At 39.3% G+C, this 18,462-nt stretch overlaps 1 protein-coding gene across 1 annotated transcript in view; it reads left to right on the plus strand.

The window, feature by feature from the left end:
* Positions 1-4,418: 4,418 nt before the first annotated feature.
* The window catches only part of PPARG (peroxisome proliferator activated receptor gamma), a 58,761-nt gene continuing 44,717 nt past the window's right edge, over positions 4,419-18,462 (plus strand). The window contains exon 1 of the mRNA XM_044451435.1: positions 4,419-5,889. The gene's annotated coding sequence lies outside the window, so the exon portion shown is untranslated. The remainder of the gene's footprint in view (positions 5,890-18,462) is intronic.

An 18,462-nucleotide genomic window follows, 5' to 3' on the forward strand; every position in this document is an offset into this window, starting at 1 on the left:
CATTTTTGTAGATGTTTTTATCAGAAAGCAAGCTTCTCACTTTCTAATATTTTGGTGAAAGCAGATTTTATATTATACCTACTACAATAGGCATTGTAGAAATAGGAATAATGGGACATTCATTCTTGCCAATTCAAAAGGTAAAATCTGTGCGATGCTAAACTTTTTCATTCAGAAAAAGGATCTCTTTCAAGTGATATGTGGGTATGCATTAGCCTATTGATAGCAAGGAACTAAAATTTGACTCTAGTGCCCTATATCCATGCTGAGTTGGATAAGAATTGGCAGAATTTGATGGCTTTGCTCTTGCAAGGGACAACATCTTTAGCATTGATTCACTAAGACATATGTAATTGAACATAATATAGATACCAAAACTACTAACATTGATTCTGTTAATGTGTACGAAGTGTCTTGAAATGATTACTGAAACAATTGATCAGAGTAGGACCATTGGCCTCTACCCAAATGCCCAGGATACAAGACACCAGGGACAAGGGCTGGTGTTGCTTTCTTGAAAAGATGTAAACTCTTTGAAAGTTTCCATCACATGGTGAGTTAAAGAGAATTCACTTGTTTTGCAAACCAGGCAATATGGAATACCACCACATAGCACAGATGAGGCTTTGCTTTAGGATGCGATTATCCTTGTGTACGTTGAAATAAAAATAAAGGTCTTGAAAATATGGCACATTATTAGTATTCAAATGTTATTAATAATTATTAACATAGCTACATAGGAACAAAATGAGTTAGAAGGGGTCTCTAGGACTGTCTAGTCTGACCCCCAGCTCCAGTCAGCTCAGCTCATATAATCCCCAACATACGGCTGTCTAATCTTTACATGTGGTTGTCCAATATTACTGAGGTAACACACTTTTTCTGGCTGCAGCATGAGGGGGGATTTTGTAGACACAGTGGGTTTTCTTTATCACCACACTTCTTAATGTTTTGTGGTATTTAAAACACAACTTGAAATGTGATAATGGAGGATTCTGGTTTGAAGAAGTAGAATGGGCACTATATGGTTATAAACATTTGGGCACATGCAAAAGTACTATATGGATTGAAGCCTGTATCCTTTTTTTATTCATGGAAAAAACCTTTGAAGTAGAGGATTTTATTTACTTTCATGAATGACCAATCTAAGCAGATCTAAGTAATTTGCAATATAAGTCATTTATAGGGCCAGTCTCTGCTCTGGAACCCAAGTGTGTGTTTTCAGGGGCTGCCCTCACTAGGCACGCAAGTGAGTGTGTACAGGTATCATCTTTTGCACAGAAATGATATGCCGCCAAAAAAAACTAGATGAAGAGTATATTTGGAAATCAGTACTCCCACAAGTGTGCCTGAATTTGTAATAAGTAATAACACACGTTGGACAAATTTGGTGTGTGCAGTTTCACTCTAATGCTAAGAAATAGTTCTAAGCGTGTGAATGTTAAAATCATATATTAATCGCCTGGTCCACCCGTGCTTGAGCCATTTCCCTTCTGTAAAGGCAGGGAAAACAGTTTTAAATTATGTTTATGTGCTGTTGTAGCCTGACATGTAGTGCCATGTGATGATGCCAGTACAGGATGTTGTGAGTGGGACTCTGTGTGTGAAAAAATATGAGCAGCATATACCTCTGCCCAGTTCGCCAGTGAGTATCTACCATGCTATACTACATGGACATTCTGTGGCAATGTCTTTGGGCCCTGAGTAGAGTGACACTGTACCATTGTTTGTGGAAAAACTCCTTGCCCCTCACACACAGAGCTATTCTATTTATGCTATTCACAGGGGAACTTGGTCACAACAATAAAAATTTCATCCACAAACTCCTAGAATCAAATCAGCTAATAGTGATGCTTCACAGGCAGGGAGAAGCCACTTCTTTCCCTCTTGACTAAGCAACTGCATGCAGGGCAGTCTTTCCACAGCCGGGACAAAGTCTGTGAATTTAATACTGTGAATCCCAAAGCCCCACCTTACTTAACAAGCAACTTACTGGCTGCCTTGTTGGCTGATAATTAGCAATTTTTTAAAAAAAGTTGGTGCATGTGTATGTATCTTTCTATAGTATCCTTTTGCAATCACAACAAACCTGCACAGATACAAAGATAAATGTAAATAGAAATGCACGTAAATGTATATATTGCTTACTGTTATCTGAGAGTGCTCCAGATGAGATTGCTGTTGTACAGTTGCCCTCTCCTTACGCGTGGACAGTTCAGATGCCTTCCATTTGTAAGCCATCAGTGTTTTCCCATTGCTACTTCCATCTTTTTTCTTACCACAGAAAATCCATCAAGTGAAGAAAGGATTGCTGCTATTGTTGTTGTTGTTGTTGTTGTTATTATTAACATTGTATGTATACCCTTCCCTTTTTCCTCTTCTGAGGCTTGCACAGTTTTTGTTCACTCCATTTTTACCAACAACCATGTGAAGCTGTGTTAGGCTGAGAGTGAGTGACTGCCCTAAAGTCTCCCACAGTGAGCTCCATGGGCAGTGGGGACTGGAACCCCAATCTCCCATGCCACTCACCACCATGTCACAGTAGCCCAGTGTGTTTTGATCAGCAGCACTAGGAACCATCCTCTGGAAATACTGTGATATAATTATTTGGCTTGTGATGACAGTTTCACAAGTGCAAGCAATCACTTGAGGCTGCCCTTTCAAGGAATTAACATGAATGTGTGATTTTACACACAAGAGGGAGAGGACATCTTAGATCTCAGTGTAACAAAACATTTTTAAAGGTGCCAAGTTTTGGTTCCCGCAAAAGATATATTTCAAATGGAATATCCCAATCAACTGGACTTTAGCACCTGGGAGAACTGTGACAATGTTATATGTGTTATGCTAATCTTGTGGAAATAGAAATTCAAATTAGTTGTACCCTGCAGCTTATCATACTTTCTGATCTTGCCTAAAGAAATGAATTAGTTGTTCACTGCTGTAATAATGGTTTTCTAGGGAAGGATTGGATGAAGGCTTCTCCCACCCTGCCACCTCTCTTATGCACATAACAAATAGATTCACCGGGCTGAGGCACTGGGTACAGACCAGTTCACCACAGGGGCAATTAAAAGTTAAGGTGGGGGAGTGCTTAGCCCTTTTATTCCCTGCAGGTTTTTTCTTTTTTTGTTAATGCCTCCTCCCCACATGGCTGTCCTATCTCTGCGTGGGGAACCCTACATTTTTCCCAACAGGCGACCAAAGCCGCTTGTGGGGGCAAAAAAGTGTTAAGGGCTTCTTCCTTCCCTCTTACCAATGTCAACCATCCACGGCTACATTTCATTTTTAAAGGCATTGAGAAGAAGCAGCATGTGTGTTGCTCTCACGCTGTTTTTGGCCCATAGCTGTGGAGAAAGTCTGAACATGTGTGAGCTGGCTCTGTGGAAGTCCCAGAGATCTGTGTGGTCTTACACAGATGCCAACCGCTCCTCACGGCTTCTTTTGTGTTCCCCGCACTGCATATTTAGGTGTTGCCGTTTGCCGATATTCATGGCATATAATTCATCCTTCCTTATAAAGCCAAACACCCCCACTCAACATATTTATTTTAAAATGATATAAGAAAGAAGTGAGAGGCAAAGTATAATTAATTTGGAACTGATCATATCAGAACAAACTTGCCAGTATCTCTCTAGCATATGTATCGAAATATTCAAATTAACTTAAACAGTATCTCTTAGTGAGGAATCTAGGTTTTAACTCCTATCATTTGTTGAGTTTTTCATGTGGGATTCTAGATGTGAATCCCACACAAGAATGTGAGTAATGAACATATATTGCATTTTTCATGCTAGTTTCTACTGTTTTTTGGTCATCGTAGCATGGGCTGTCATATCAGTACCATCAAATATATTCTTAGCTGCTAACGATTGTAAAATAAGTTTCCTCATGCGGTTTTACAGCTAAGCAGTGCCTGAGGAATTGAGATTCTTTATTTTTTTTCGTATCCCTCTGTGGGATGACTGTAGTTTTCTCTTGATCTTCATTCCTGTTAAACAGGAAAATATTCAGCCACTGTTCTGTAACCCAGCAATGGAATTTGTAGGTTCCTTGAGAACAGTTTTTTCCAAAGAATAAGGCATATGGATGAATAAAATGATAACGCTTTGCTTCAAATATGTTGCTTCAACTTGAAGATTTTTTTTCTTTTTTTAATTGACTTCCCTGCATATACAAAAATAGCATATTTGGGGAGACACATGCCTTCAATTTGATTTTTTTTCCTTTCTCTACCTGCAGTGAGTTGGTGTTTTGTTTTCATGTTTAAATAGCAGAGGAATATTCAAATATTCAGCACTTTACTTCATTTCTTGGATTGTACCACTCAGTTCTGCCAAATATATATGCTGGTTCTAAATTTGCAATTCCAATCCTATTTACCAGAAAGGGGGCATAGAGAAAGAAGCTTGTAACACTGAGTGTGCTTTATATTTCTAAGTATACATGGTTAGTTACAATGGTTAAAGATACACAGTAGATATGGACCTACCCAGAGAATACCAGGCCGATGTTGTCAGAAGCTGGCTTCCAAAGCTGAGTCAGACAACTGGCCTGTGTCTCTTTTCTGATGGTGTTGTCTAGGGGCCCAGCAAAAATCCATCCCAACCTGTAATGTTTGGTATTGTTTATGTGTATGACACCTGGGATGGCCTATAGACCAGTGAGTAGGACATCTACTTTGGATGGAAAAAGTTCCTGGTTTGAACCCAGACATCTTCAGGCAAGACGAGGAAAGAACCTCCCTGAAAACCTGGGGAGTTCCCATTAGTCAGTATCAACAGATAACCCCATGTTCTGAGTCAATGAAAGAAAGTTTCCTATGTTCTTAATAGGGATATAATGATGGACAGAGACAAAATGGGTTCTGCCAATGGACTTCTTGCCTCCTCTTGACAATGGATAGTAATAACAGTGCTGCCGTGAAGGCTTCCCTCTCAAATGCAGACCTTTCTGCCTTCTCCAGTTAGGGCAGCGGTGAAATGGGTTCTATGCAGATCGGTAAGGAGAGTTAACTAAGACTGGGACTTCCTTCATCATTATGTGTTGTCAGTGAAGTGGATTTTTCCTTTCTTTTTAGACATATTGAAATCCTACTGCTTCTTAATGTTCTGTGTGTCAAAGAAGAGTTCCAAGCAAAGATGTGTGGCTAGTTTTTGCATTCGAATTGTGGAAGAGATTGTCAAATCTTAATATCACAGGAGTGTGCTATTTGTTACTTCAGACCAGCTGATATGCAAAGAAAAATGTTAATTACAGGGTTTGGGAACTTGTTGTTCATTTAAGCAGCTATGGTCAGAAGAACAGGTTTTACCACCGAGGGTGGACTTTGATTATTCACATCGGGAGCTTGAAAAAAAGGCAGCACTGTATTTTCTAATATTTATCTGCACAATTTTAAAAACATGTATGTTTGGGATCTACAATGTGAGGGAGTTAGTTGAGCTTAAGTGCCACTGAAATGAATAGAATTTAAGTTAGTAATTGCTAGCTTGCCCCCAGCAACTAACCTGCTTTGAATCTGGGCAAATGCATTTTATCTTCTACTCTTGAATGGAGTCTTTTGTTTTATGTTGTGGCCTGATTACAAGACTTGCTATTCCAACAGAAAAGGCCTAAGGAAGTATGTGAGTTCTTAACTGTTGTACCAGCAGGATGCTACATCAGCATCTTAACTAGATAGGGTGGGCCATATAATATGGGCTTAAATAAATGCGCTTTTCTTATTGTGGTCGTCAATCAGATTATCTGACATGCTGCTCTGTCATCTCATTCCTTCCCTCAGGACAAGGTGGATTTCAGTAGCCCTGTGGAGGCAGCTAGCCTGGAAGGGGCTATCTCAGCTGAAACCCTGAGTGAGAACTGATGGCAGGCTAGTGCCACACCTTTGTAAGTTCTCTCATCTCTCCTCCTAAGGGGAGAGGCACTTAAGTTACAATTTACTTAAGTGTAAAATATATTTATGATTTATGATAACAGTGGAATAACTTCTTGTTCAAAATGTTGAGACTCATTTATGTCCTGAAATAAAATGACTTTGTCTGGTTACTGGCAGTGATGCTGCTTTTTAGTTCTAAAGTGATGATCTTACTCATCCATGAAGTTTATACGAGAATAAAATGGCTAGTCTTTAAGGCCCTGCAGTATTCTCTGCTGGTTTTGGTTCAGCAGAATATCAGGGCTGATTCTGCTAGGGAAGGGTTCAGTGATGGAGCACGCATTTGCCTGCAGAAGGACACAGAGATACTCCCTGGAATCTGCTGGTGCATTTCGGAATGATTCCTGGAGAGGTGTTCATACTGGGCTAGAGGGATTGATGGTCTGACTCAGTATAAGGAAGTTTCCCATGTTCTTATGTCACCTCCAGAAAGTAAAACAAGTCAGAATTTGATAGGGAATTCCCTTCCTCCCTGCCCTTTCCTATCTTAGCTTAACTGTGAGTTGAGTAAGCCCAGAGATGTCAATCCACCATCTTTCTTAATGCTATAATATAGATGTCTCTATGATGGAGTCGCTTGACTGCTTGTTGGTGCTGGAAATCAGTGTGGTACCATCCATTGAGAGTGCAGTCCTAGGTCTACATAGTTATAAATACAGGCAGTTCCTGGGTTATGAAAGAATTCCATTCCTGAGAATGTCTTTATGTTGAATTTGTATGTAAGTTGGGCCACGTCCATATAGGTCATCTTTAGCATGAGTAAGCCAAATGTTAGTCATAGTACACACATATATTTTACTTTTCTATGCATATAAACCCCTTAAGAAATGTTGCCATATGCAGTCAGCCCCCCAAATTTGTTGGTGTTAAGGGCACAGGACACCTACGAAAGTGGAAAACCTATGAATATCTCTAGCCCCCACCCCCCAAAATGCATTAATTCTTAATACTGTTGACCATACGTGTACTGGATTGCTCCTCCCCGCCCCCTCTCTCAGACCTTGGTCTAATCCAACAGCGTTCCTCTTCTTCATTTACTATTTTCTTAAGCTCTCATTCCCCACTCTCCCTTTCACTTACCAGCACCTCCTCCTTGCACCAAGTAAATGGCAGATAAATTTCCTCTCTGAATGGGCAGGGCAAAAAGGCATTCTTCAGAGGCCCTCACTCACTCCCCTTTCGCTTCCTCTCTCTCTCTGGTGATCATGATTGTCTTCAGTAGGCTGCAAAAGTTCCTGCATTCATTACTATGAACCATTTGTCTTCAACTCTTTTTTAAAATTAATAGGCTTAATGGCATTTGTTCGTATTCATAAGCTGGGAACTGCCTGTAAATAACATGGAATTCCATTGAGCTTGCCACTTAGATATGAATAGGACAGCACTGCAAACAAATTGCATCAGATTGATATATCTTCTTGGCCTTTTGCCAGTGAGGCATGCAGAAAGTGGGTATAATTGCAAACCATTATAAGTGAGAAATCACAGTTTCTCAGTTTGCTTTCTTAACACAGGGAACTGGGATTTTCTGGCTTGTGAGTTATAATTCTCTTTTCACCATGCTATTGTTACGCTTTACACCACTGTCTTCAGAAGAAACAAGATTGGTTGGGGTGCTTTTCAGATGGATGAAGTGTGAATGGTATTGTCATTATAAAACCAATACCTCTCAAGATAAAATAACAGCAGGTATAGATGTTTTTTCAATATTAGTACTTTAGCCTAACTTCTTGGTTTAATCTGTGCTCTGGAACTAATGTTTCCAAGGTGCAATCCTATACACCTTTGGACAGAAAATGGTTACAACTCTCAGTAAGCTGCAGCCAGCACACAGTTTTAGTGCATATTTTGTCTTAATATTACTGCAACATATTCTGATAGGTTGCTTTTATTGGAAAAGCAGTCTATGAATGTGTGAAGTAAATAACACATATAAATGTATCCTGATTTAAGTATTTATGTCCATAACTCTTGTATCAATTTTTATGATATTCTGTAATTCTGTCATCCTTCTTAAAGTCAGTCACATTGATCTTTTAATTACTGTTTCCATTGTTCTGTTCTGTCTCTTACAGTTTTAAATCTGAAAAGAGCTTCTAGAGAAGTGTTATTCCTGATCATTTATTTCTATATCCTTATTTTGTTTATGATACATTTTTTCTAAAGCAGCAAAGAGTCACAGAAGTCACTTCAAACAGCTGACCCACATGCATCATTCACTCTTGCATCCTTTGTGTGATGTAACGTTGTGGTTGTGAAAGTCATGTGCACATCTTTCCATTCATTTTTGACTGACAGGATGTCTCTTTTAAGTAGGCAAAAGTTCAAGTGAAGAATTAAAAAGTCATTCCAAGGGTCTTATCTTTGTTTCAGAAATTAAAAAAATGTAGTTTTCCAAACAAGAAGTGCTTCTCCATACAGAAAAATGCATGGGTCGACTAGGGGAATTTTGCAAGGCTGTGACATGTTCTATACCCACTGTATTTTGGAATATTTGCAGTATCTTTGGTCAGAAACATAGCGGGCATTTTGTTTTGAAGATGTTTCATATATTTTTTGTTTCCAAAACAGAGTTAGATAGGATAAGATAGAATTTCTGGGATCCAGGCCCAATATTCTTAAGAAAACTATGAAAGAAGCGGAAAGCAAAAGAAACCAAAAGATGCATAGGGGAGTTGAGAAGGTGAACTTGTGAGTGTGTGATGCTGAGTTTTAAAAGTTAATTATCCCCTGTGGTGGTGTTTTAGGGTATAGACTAATAAGGAAGAAAAATCTCAGAGGTTGCCTTGGAACCCTTCCTCTGAACCAGTGTGTTCTTGAAATACTCCTGTTTTGGCATTATCTTTAGTTTTTCATTCTGTTTGTGAAAGCAAGATAATACTAGTCCCTTGGAGGGCTTTTCTCCTTCCTGAATATATGAATTGGACTCTGCAGCACTACATACAATTTGATAATATATAGCAATAGGTTACAGTGAGGTGTGGATTAATGAGCTCCATGTGCCTTTCCTGCTATAAGTGAGTGCTAAACCCTTTTTGCCAGTGAGTAAAATGTGAAACTACATAATCAGCAGAATATTTCTCTAACATTTTGCTAGGTTTAGCAGTTGAATATGAAGGCTTCTGGGGAAGGCAAAAGAGATAACAACCTGATAATCCTATCTTGAATTAATAGACTGAAATACAAATTGAGCCTTGGCCTTATTCAGCTCACCAGAATTAAGCCAAGGACTCTTCCATAGTTCCTTGTTCCTTCCATAGTTCCTGAGCTGAGAAGCTATGATTATCAGATTTGGAACAGCCTAGGAACTTAAACCACGGTTTGATGCCGGTTTAAATTTCTGGGTGTTCTGAACATGGTAACCACATTCAGACATATTGGGTGCACTTGAACATCAGTCACCCTGGGTATAAGCCAATCTGAGGAGATTGTGTGAACAACCCACAGTGAGCTCCAGCAAATAACTGGGCTAACTATACATTGTTTCCCTCCCCACCCCCCATGTTCCCAGCAGGAGACACCACAGGAAGTTGTCCCCTTCTTCCCCATGCGACCATGAACCATTTTGGACTCTCTGCAGCTTGTATTTTCCTTCCCTTGAGCCCCTTTAGGTCATGAAAGCCTGCTGTCAAATTGGCTTTTGCAATTCTCTCTTTGGAGGAGTGGCCCATGGTTGCCAAATATGTGTTTTTTATTGTTTGAACCCAATAGTTTTCACAATTAATCATGTATGTGTGGTTTTTTTTCAATTGACTGCTGTTGTTTTGCTATTGTTAGGTGGGTGAAGCAACTGGGAATGTCAGGGGGAAATTGGGTGGGAAGGGTCCCTGCTGGCAAAGTCTAACAGGTGCGCATCCTGTGCAGTGCCCACCAAGGCTGCAGGTAGGTTTAGACCCACTTGGGATCATGTGGCAGCTGTGAGAAGATGAGCCGTCAGGTGGTTGCAAAGGACAAGAGATCCTTGCATATTAAAGTGGACTTATCCTCCCTTTTGCTGCAAGATCCTTGGGCAAGTTTTCTGGGTACTTTCAATTTTGCAGTTATTTCCAAGATTCTGCCATCACGGGACCATGAACAACTAGGTCTCCAGTTTACAGGCGCATGTACTTGGACAGTTGACAAAATATGAACTCTTTTTAAAAGTGGAATTTAGAAAAGGTTACAGTGTTCTTTGGGGCTGGAAAATGTACAGCCCATTATGGATTCTCATGTCATGTGAACTCAGTTACTGGAAAACTATGTTTAATTGAAGACTTCCTGGTTTAATCACAATATACTGAGAAGGGAAGGGGCTACATACTTGTGCAACTCAGTTTATTAAGCTTAGAAATGATCATCAGATCAGCTGGTGACTTTTCCATGAAAACTCTGGCACACACAGTATTGTTAATGGGCCCTTCTTGTCCCAGTTTTTCAGTCAGAGTTTAGGCAAGGAAGGCAGAATTAACAGTTTTCTCATCTAGATTGTAGTGTGATTATGCAGACAAGGTTTACAAAAAGACCTCAGCACTTTCTACAGCTCCCCCACTTTTTTTTGTTTTGTTTTGCCAAGTTATACTCTGTACTTTATAAACCCAAACATACACTGGCCCTGGTACAATCTATTACAAAGACAGACAAAACATTTCGGAGGAGTCAGATTAAAAGTAAGGCAAATTTTGAGGTAAATACTTTAAAATACTGTCTGCATCATAATCCTTAAACCACATACAGTAGAGAGGCTCTGCTGGGTTCACCTGAGTTACTACACAAGAGTGCAATACTTTGCATGTTTCAACAGAAATAAATCCTAAAATTTCTAGCATTCCTCCGCCAGTCTAGGTGGGAGTTGTGGGACTTCTCTGTGGAAACATGCATAGGATTGTGCTTTAGGTGCCTGGAATATCACCCGTTCCTGATCCAGTAAAGCAGAGGTGGGAAACCTGTGGCCCTCAAACAGGGCCAATGGTCAGGGATTATGGCAACTGTAGTCCAACAATATTTGGTGAGCCACTAATTTCCCAGCCTTGCGGTAACAGTTGATGTCCCACAGTCCTATTCTTAATTCAACATTGGAAAAGGGATAACTGTACCTGGCTTGCCAACAAAACTGTTGGACGTGATTTGTGCACCTGAACTATGGTTGTGCTACCTTTGCACTTAATGTACAGATGCATTTCAGAACAGTTCGCATGTGACTTCTCAAATATTGGACTTAGGAAAATGTTAAAACCTAAAGGGGGATTGCAACAAAATGTACAATTTCCCAACTTCTAAGTGTTTTATTGCTGTAAAGAGATTCATAGATGGAAAAGGTAAAATAATTCTATTATCTTCCCTCCCTACAGAAACATCTCTGTAAAGTGAGTAGACAGTTCTTTAATTTTATGATAAGCATCCCCAGATCCTATAATCTGTAAGGGACTGAAGGAGAGAACTCCTCTCCTTGTTCTGTTCTCTTCCTTTATTTTTTAAATTATACCTTGAACATTTTGTGGTCAAGCGGTCCTCAACATTCTATAAATCCTGAAATCACGGAGCATGTATATTTTTCTTTTCATTTTCTGTATTATTTTTATTTCTACACTAATATTGTTCCACATATTGAGAGATTCCTTCCACACAAGTATAAAACACTAGCTGTTTTTAGGTGGTCATATTTTGACTCCAAACTGACAGGCATGGAATCATACCAGTTTGGCAGTAAAGGCGATGGTGCTAGAAAATGTGATACCCGAATAGCAAGCCTTATATCAAGATTTTGGATTCAGCATATTTAACTCATACATTATCTTCCTTATGGACTCATCATATGCAAGGTTATTAGACAGGAGCATACTTGGAGTTGCAGGCCTTTTTTCTGTCCAAATTTGCATAGGCTTGCATCCTTAATTGATTAAGAAATCCTACTTTTTCTAAATGAGTTCATCATGCTTTGTTTTGATAGTAAAATCCACATTCATTGAGTCTGAAATACCATCTTTTACAAAGGCAAAACAAATACAGCTGGATGACCTGTTCTAGAAAATAACTTGAGTAGCTGAAAATTAAAAATCATGGATGAGATGCAAGATTCTGCAAGAATGGTAAGAGTGAATTGGTAGATTGAAAATGTAGAGTGGTAAAAAGTTGGGTCATGATTCACCATTATAGTGTGCCCAGTGAGAAGCTGCTAACAGTACTTCAGGTGGCTATTATATTTCAGATGTAAACGAGTGCAGAGATCTGGATTTTTCCAAACTTTTGGGAAGGTTTTATAGGGAAAGATGACTCTGTCTAGCTTGGTCTTGCTAAGATTGTCATTTGTTGAGGTCAAGCTTGTTGCATCCCATTTCAGCGTCATCTTGTGATTTAAAAAAACCTGTGCAGAAATTTATAGACTTTTTTTGCAGTGTTGGGGAGCAACTTGCTCCCAAGTCCAACTCCATTTGCGTCAGTGACACAATTCGGACTTGACTCCAGATTAACAAGTGAGTGACTCAACTGGAGATTTCTAGATTTTTTATGACCAAGTCATTCCAGGGCTTATCATGTGGCAGGATATCCTGGAAGGTAGGCACAAACACAAGAGAGGGAGTGGGAAAGAGGGAACTTCAAGAGGCTGGGGCAGGATAGGGAGCAGGGGATTGCAGTGGGGAGAAGGGAAGGGAAGGGAAGGCTTCAGTTCTTTCTTTTGGCACAAGGGAGGCATTGGGAGGGAGACACAAGGAGATCGGGGCAGGGGGAGAGTGGTTGGCTCTTGAGACCTGAGAAGAGACTTGACTTGAGAATGTCTTGCAATGGCTTAAGACTTGACTTGGACTTGAAAGTAAAGACTTGAGACTTGACTCAAGACTTGGAATAAAAGACTTGAACCCATCACTGCTTTTTTGTAACATGCACATTTTTGCACATGCATTTTTGGAGATAGGCACCAAATGGCTAAACGTATTTGGGCACATTTTGGAAATATAAGCCCTTCTCTTTTCATGGTCTTTAATCATGTGCATTTCATATGATGTACTATTATTATTATTATTATTATTATTATTATTATTATAACATTTCTATGCCGCCCCTTGCCGAACTCTGTACTGACACTTTATTCTTTTTGGTGCCAGGCCAAAACCTTTTTACTTTCCCAGTATTTTAAGGTTTAAATTGTTATTTTAATTGGGTTTTATAGATGATGCTGTGCTTTACTTTGTTTTACTTTGTTTTATTGTAAGACCATCCTGAGACTTTTGGTAATAATGATGGTATAGAAAAGATTTAAATAAATAAACAAACCTATGCATGGGTAGATTTCCAGCTGCAAATTGTGTTTAGCCCACATTTTGGTCTGTGAGGCAAAAATTGGAAAATCATTTAAAAAACAAAACAAAAACCTCTCAACACTCCAGATAATACACACATTCCTAGGAAGGAACCAAGAGAAGACAAATGGAAGATGAGTCAGTGTAAGTCGAAAAACTACTTTTCCGTACGTTTGATTCTGTTGGATCAACATCAGTACTAAGGAAAGGAAAGGAAAGGAAAGGAAAGGAAAGGAAAGGAAAGGAAAGGAGTCCCTGCAGATTTCACTCCACAAGCTGAGCGGCTCCAGGAGGTGGCACTCACCTCCGTTTCTAAGGCCATGAGCCAGTGCTGTCTGAAGAAGTCCCTGTGGTCATGTGGCCAGTGTGATGTCACAGGACACTATTTCCTCCCCACCAAAGTGGTACCTATTTATCTACTCGCATTTGCATGCTTTCAAATTGCCAGGTAGGCAAGAGCTAGGAAGAAGACAGTGGGCACTCACCGCATTGCGTGGTTTCGAACTGCAGCTCAGTGCTTGAACCCGCTGCACCACTGCTTCCCCAAAAGGCCAAGCTAAATGTTGCAGTGGTATCTACCCTTTGCAGTGCTCAACACATCCTTCCTGTAAAAGTAACTATGCCCCATTCTGACTTGGATCAGGGCTGCAAGTGGGAGGGAGTCTTAACTTTTCATGTGCCAGTTAAGGATTCCAACCATCCCCAATCTGCTATTAGCCACAAAGGGGATCACCTGCAAGTTTAATTTTTTAACCCTGCATTTCCCATTATTATTATTTTCATATCTAATAACAGTGCTTGCAGGTGGGAAAGATTTGGACTGTTTGCCGCATGGGGAGCAAAGGTTAACCTCCTGCCACCCATGCTATGGCTCTAATCCAGACTGTGGTTGTGGGATGAATTGCAGCTGCTTTTACAATCAGAAATGATAGTGCCCCAATGCAGCATACACTTTCTTCCTGCCAATCAAAATTGGCTTTAAAAAGCAGGAAGTTATATATAGATACATCCAGGTATACATCCAGGTACAGGTATCTGGGCATCTCTTGAACCTCTCTCCTGCCAGCATTAGGACCCAGTGGTGAGCCAGCAGCTGTATTAGGTATTTCTGTGCCTGGCATATAAGCTACTAGGACAACAAGGAGCAGGATAAGACTCACTAGTGCTCTTGCATGGCATTTTGTGGAACATTTTGGCTCATTAGGTATTACTGCATTAGGTATAACTGTGCCTGGCATATAGGCTACTAGGGCAACAAGGGGCAGGATAAGACTCACCCTCTAGTGCTATTGCATGGCATTTCATGGACCGTTTTGGCTCATAGAAACCACAGAGAATGAAAAAGAAAACAGGACTTTTCATGTTCTTAGAGATAGAGCATCACATAAAAACACTGAGCTTTTGCACTAAATAAGTTGCATTAATCTGAATTAAGCTGGGTAACCACCACAAAATTTACTGATTTTTTAAAATCAGTTCTCCGGGTACCCTCTGTGAATGATATTAGGAGGGTGAGTACCCGGAGGAGGGCTTTCTCTGCAGTGGCGCCCCATCTATGGAATGCGCTCCCCAGAGCGGTCCGCCTGGCACCGTTGTTATTTGTTTGTCGGCGCCAGGCTAAAACCTTTTTTATTTAAAACTTATTTTAATTGTTAAATTATTTGTATTTATAGGATTTTAAATTTTTAGCCAAGATGCACCGGAGGTTTTTAAATATTTTTTTATTGTTATATTGTTATTTATGTATGTATTTTGTTTCTGTTGTGAGCCGCCCCGAGGCTTCATTGCGATGGGGGTGGCATAAAAATGTTTTAAATAAATAAATAAAAGAATTAGGTGTATTTTATTGGTAAGGTAACATTTTTCAAAGTACTCTAGCCTGTGCATCATTATCAATAGTGATTTCTAAGTTTCTTTGAAATCTCTATTTTAGTGCTTCATTTGTTGTTTTCTATTCTTAAAACTTTTCTACAATCAGTGTCATAAAGTTTGGATTCTTTATGTAGGATTAAAAATGATTTTTGTATTTAGTCAATGGGAGGGTCCGTTCCAGAGTTAATTTATAACTAAAGTAAATGAATCTATAAAAAGAAGAACAGTTACATAAGAAACATGTCAAGAAAGGGGAGGCCCAGATAAGGGCTATCTGAAGCTGTTTGATTTCAATGATTTTACAACTACGGAATTCAATTATAGGCGTGGTGAGGGTAGCAAATCACAATCCTGTAAATTAATGGGACACAAATAACTTTATCAAATTCTATATGTGTTCACATGATGCAAAGTTCAATCCTGCCCTCTGTAAATAAACTCTTAGCAGCTTGCTGAGTACCTGTGGTGAAACTGCATGACACAGCAGTAGAAATGAAGATCCAGCATCACCAGAGCCATTTCTAAACACACATGCTGATGTTAAACCCTGTTTTAAGTAAGATTAACCAAATCAGTCGATTTCTTCTCCCCTTTAGTGAAGCAATGAATTTGGCATTGGCAGGACTTTTCTTCTGTACATCTCAACATAGTTCATATCAAGAAAACAGAAAGCACCAAGGACCTTATATAGTGGCACCTACTGATGTAGGTAAATTACACCCCCTGGTATGCATGACAGGGCTGTTTTCTGTGTGCTCTGCAAATAGCATCTAATAATAGATTAGCCCGAAATTGATAGCAAATTAATTTATGTAATCTAATCAATTTAGAAATTTTTTATTTGGTTGTTCCGGACTTTCCATAAGAATAAATCAGCACCACTTGCCAGTGCAATCTTATGTGTGTCTAATTCGAAAAATAATCCTCCAAGCTGTATGTGGGATTGCAGCCTTAAAGAAGAAGTGTTTTTTCTTGACATGTAGTGAAGCAGAGAGATGTAAATGGGAATGTGTCAGGTATTACTCCAGATCACTTTATCTGCCTGCTCATTCTTGTCATGCATGGAACTGCATTTGTTCTTCAATGCATTTGCAGTGTCTATTTCCACTTAGCTGGCAATGCATAGTGTCTGTTTGGGGAAATCATGTTCCAATTTTGGGAGCTGATCTGCCACTATTTTAGCAATTGGTCACTTTGAATAGGTGGGGTGGGTGAGTTTGTTGAAAATTATAAAAGTTCAGTTGGGAAATTTTAATGATTTGTACATCTAGTTTTTGTTCTAGGTGGGGTGTAGAATGCTTGGGAACTAGTGGGGAATTTCATGAAAACAACATGGTAATAGAAGTAGCGTTAGGAGATGGTACTACTACTACTAATAATAATAATAATAGCAATTGGTTGAAATAGGGTTTTAAACACAGTTTGCTGCTGCTTTTGCTATTAGGTCATCATCATGCTTTTGAAATTACTGCAACTAGTCACAACTAACATTGTTGCACTGATTTTAGTGGAACTTAAGTACAACTAACTTTATCTGAGTAGTGACCCTTGAATTTCAGGAATATTGTTTAAGATGTAAAAATGAATAAACTTCTTATTACCTCTCTGAGCCTTAGATTAATGCAAGGTTGAGGAAATGCCCTCTTATGTTTCTCTTTTCTGATTTAACCCATCTTATAACTTTAGATATTTGTCAAGATCTCACTTCATAATACAGTAGTATTATCTTAAACAATTTTCTCTAGAATTTTGTCGCTGCTGTTTTGCTTATCTAAAAAGGAAGCACAAATACTCCCAATGGAGAAATTTCATGTTAGCTTGGTCTTAAAATAAAGTTTTGAAAAAATCTGAGGGAAAGGTCACATCCTAATAACTGTGACAATCTAAATTCCCAGGGAGTTTTAAAATGATGCTGAATGACTACTGCGCTGACAGCTTTCCAGCAATAAGCTCTTGACATGCTGCCAGGGAAAGTTCTCTGCATTCAAGAAGAATTAGAGGAATAAGGACACAAATGGCAGCACGTGATGGTCCAGTTCTGTTCTTGGGTTGAGTCACGTGTTCGCTGCTTGCCTTTAGAGTGCCTTCCTTGAGTGGCACCTAGAAATTTGCCTCAGGATTTGAATTAAGTCCATGGTACACATGCTTTGGTTGGTAGGAAGAGACAGCAGAAATGATTGAGGAATGGGCTGCGTGTTTTCTTTTTTCCTCATAATGAGAACTACGTTCCTCATAAGGAAGTTATTCATCACTAAACCTGGCAATGTCAGTATGGTCACATGTTCAGACAGATACATAAAAATAATAAATATAACTGTTGGCTTGAAATTCCTTTTTTCTTTTCTTTATATAAAGAAGTTTGAGTTCAAATAAAGCTGGCAGATGTACCTTAGCCCTATTAAAATCAATAAGACCAGCCTAATTTGTATGATTGATTTCAGTCATAAGCATGCATAAACTTTTGTGGCTTGGCTGGTTTAAGTTTTGGCTTTCCTGGATCCTGCTTTAATTTTTTTAACAACCGCCTTTACATTAGGTTGTATATTATGCATACATTTCTAGGTGTTATCACTGATTTTCTTAATGGATCTGAAGGAGCTTATCCAACCTATCCAACACTGCTGCTTTGATGGAGTCCAGCTCCACTGAACATAATCACCATGGACTTCAGTTGGCAACAGCTGGATGGAGTATTGAAGGAGAAATAGAACCCCAGAACACTGGGCTTGGGACACCCATGTTTAAATCCCCAGTCAGAGTCAAGCCAGATGTTACCATGTTTTTGAAATTTTAACTTTTTTTAGGTGGACTATGGTGTGTAGGAAGGTGAGACCACACACACACACACACACACACACACACACACCTGGTTATGAGACTTAGAAAAAATGCCATTGGCACCAATAATAATAATTAATAAACATAAGGTGGTTGGGGGAGATTTTTGTTATGATGGGATGGAGAAGGGAATTGTTACAACCTACCTCCCTGCACACTGCAGCCCTGATTAAAATTGGCTCCGGTACCTCACTTTTTAAAACTAAAACCAACTGGATTTCTAACCACACTATTAAAACCTTGTTTACCTTCTGTCGTGACACTTGTAGGTGGCGCCTTGTGGCTGTGTTGAGACTCAGTTCTCTGATCCTTGGAGCCAGAGGGTGGGTTGTTAACAAGGTTAAAAGGGAATTACATTTAATCCAAAGCTGTCCCATTTTAATTGCAAGCACTTTTTGACTGTGTCCTACCTTGATATTGGTGTGCTATAGCTTACCCTTTTGATTTATAGTTTATACTTAGGATGAACAGAAAAAGTCAGAACAATAATGCTTGGCATGTACAAAGTACATGGGTGTTCAAACCACATTGTATATTTTA

Source organism: Varanus komodoensis, unplaced genomic scaffold, assembly GCF_004798865.1.
Source record: "Varanus komodoensis strain SLA01 unplaced genomic scaffold, ASM479886v1 scaffold6_2, whole genome shotgun sequence".
In the NCBI taxonomy this organism is placed as follows: Eukaryota; Metazoa; Chordata; class Lepidosauria; order Squamata; family Varanidae; genus Varanus; species Varanus komodoensis.